The sequence below is a fragment of the Frankliniella occidentalis genome, unplaced genomic scaffold, assembly GCF_000697945.3.
Source record: "Frankliniella occidentalis isolate FOCC.00 unplaced genomic scaffold, Focc_3.1 Scaffold321, whole genome shotgun sequence".
Taxonomy (NCBI): Eukaryota; Metazoa; Arthropoda; class Insecta; order Thysanoptera; family Thripidae; genus Frankliniella; species Frankliniella occidentalis.
Window position 1 is genome coordinate 306725 of NW_026267445.1, and position 2642 is coordinate 309366.

General features: G+C 54.3%; 1 protein-coding gene across 1 annotated transcript in view; it reads right to left on the reverse strand.

Moving 5' to 3' along the window:
* LOC113211495 (excitatory amino acid transporter 1) overlaps window positions 1-396 on the reverse strand; it is a 76424-nt gene extending 76028 nt beyond the window's left edge. Inside the window, exon 1 of the mRNA XM_052273976.1 lies at window positions 48-396. The gene's annotated coding sequence lies outside the window, so the exon portion shown is untranslated. The remainder of the gene's footprint in view (window positions 1-47) is intronic.
* Window positions 397-2642: the final 2246 nt, after the last annotated feature.

Sequence of the window (2642 nt, forward strand, 5' to 3'; positions counted from 1 at the left end):
CCCCCCCCCCCACACACACACACACTCTCACAAACATGCTAACTCACCTCTTCAGGTAGTCCTGTACAATCGGAATCCCTTGTCACTGGTCGACGGTCTGCTCCGCGAGGGTGGTCACGCACACACTCACTCACACTCACTCACACACACTCGTTCCACAGGCGCGCGCGCGGCTACACTCTGACACCTGCTAGCGCCCTTCCGTAGCGCGACCGATCGGTGGTACGGGCACACCGCCACAGCGCCCGCCACAGCGCGTACGCCAAACTCGGCCCCTCGGTCTCGGTACGGCTCGGCTCGGCTCGACTCGGCTCGACTCGGCTGGGCTCGTCTGGGGCTCGGCTCGGCGCGAGGACGGCTGGCACGGCAAGGCTTTGCGGGACGAGACTGACTGGGAGAGCTCTGATTCAGCGAGAGCCAGCGAGCGGAGCGGGAGCGTGGCGGGGCGTCCTCCAGCGGCGGCCGGGCCGGGGCCGGGGCCGGGGGGCGTGCGCAATGGCCTCCAGCGAGCGCGGCGCCGCGGCCGCCCCGAGGAGGAAGGAGTACTCCAGGGGGTGCTCCGGTTCCACCACCCGGGTTTGTACTGCTCTCTCCCTCCGGGGCATACGGTGGTGCTACACTCTAATCAATGACCTAGGATTTAATTGGTCAAAAATAATAATGTGATTGCAAAAAGTGGAGCTCCCTCTCTAGTTCCAAAATGACATCTAGCCTGCTAGAGGATGCACTCTGAAGTCCAGAGGTTAGTAACATTCAAGTCGTCCATGATCCTTCCGGAGAGAGAACGCGAGAACGCCGTGAACTGAGCACGCGGTTACTGTCGAGACCATGCACGGCGGTTCGCAGCCATCGAAATAAAATGAAAAGCGCCATATAAGTTTTGACACACGCTGCTAGGCTTGGCAGTCTGTTGGATTCGGTTAAAGGGCAGCACTGAGAATTGATTGGCGTCTTATGACGCCAAAACATTGGCGTCCTCTGATGAACGCCAAATTTTGGCGTCTCATGACGCCAAAAACGCCAATATCCTGGCGGTCATAAGATGCCAAACAGGCCTGTCCTGTCCTGGTGCAGGCTGCATCGGATGCAGGCTGCTGCGGCTGCACGCTGCTGCTGCCCGCCTCGCATGGCCCGATTGGCCGAATGGCCGAACGGCCGAATGGCTCCTCTGCCGGAGTGGGCGACAGCTTCAATGAGATAAAGGCTTCTCTCGCGGACGCGCTCCACGACGCTCCACGACGCTCCACGACGCTCCACGACGCTCCACGACGCTCCGCAGCTGCAGCCGCGCCGCTATCCGCCGCGTGATTGTTGTTCTCATTACCATTCTGTAATTGACGCGTCGAACATGACTCCGGCGTGCTCCGCTTTTCTTGTATCGGCGTCCACCTCTGTGCGTGTTACAGCGGGAAGATCCAATACGTAATGAGAGAGAGAGAGAGAGAGAGAAGTAAGATTTTTGAATTTGTTATGCACACTAAATGGTGGGGGGGGGGGACAATCTTAAACGTATGTTAGATGTGCACATCTAAATCAGAAATCTAAATTTGTACAAACAGAACAAAACATTTTAACGTAGCCTTTAGGCGCATGTAGTCCGCAACAAAATTTTGTATTTAAAAAAATAACATAACTTTTCATATTTGAGGGTTTTCTTTTTTACTCTCGTATGTAACAAAATAACACATGTATTTTCTGTCATCCCTGTAATCCGGTGAACGTCCAAAAAGGTCGTGACGGCCCCCTCGATGGTGTCCTCACAACTTTTCCCAGCGACTGAAGAGCCCACTGCCCGGACGCCAGCTCGCTGATATACTTCGACTTCACCCACACTGAGAACAAAATTTAGTCCTGAACACTGGACTTTTAGGCCCCAGGCCGCGAAAGTTTTCGACGTACTAAACAATTTGCTCTAAGGAAAGAAGTTTTGTTGCCTGACGTGTGCATTGCCTCCCACCAAAGTTTCTGATCGCGGGAACTAAATGTTTAGTGCTCGGATCAAAATACGACGCCTCTTGTCCTAGGGGAGAAAACTTTTTCTCAATGCACTTCACCACACCGTGGCCCTCCTTGTCAAGCGACCGTAGGCCTCGAGCGTGCGCGGCTGTCGGTTGGGTGGCCTACCCACGTCTCCTCGGGCGCGCGCTAGAGGCCCATTCCTCGCCGGGCTCGGCTGGCTCTCAGGGTTGCGTGGTGTGCGTGGTTGCGATGCCCGAGAAGTTGTCCGGTACATGAAGAAGATTACTTCTTGGGGCCAGAGACCAGCATCGTCTTCGTGCAAGTGCAATCTCGAACATAAACAAAGCGAGCACGCATAGTCTACCATAACATTTTTAACGCAGTCGTTCATTTACAAAGTCATTTACGAATCGAAAATTCCGCGATTTGACACAGACATTTTCGGAACAATTTTTGCCGCTGTTTAGGGCTTGCCGAACCCGGTGGTGGAGGCACGTTTGGGGACGCGTGTACATCGCAGAGTAAGACTAGATTTACGCGGGTAATAAAAGGGAAGGCGGGTAAAGAGGATCAGAGTGCGTTTCTCGCGAGATAAGGTAAATCTTTTTCTCGGGCTGAAATTGAACTTTATTGCTATGATGGTCGTTTGGTGGAGAGGAGGGCGAAACATAGTGTTGGGGGGG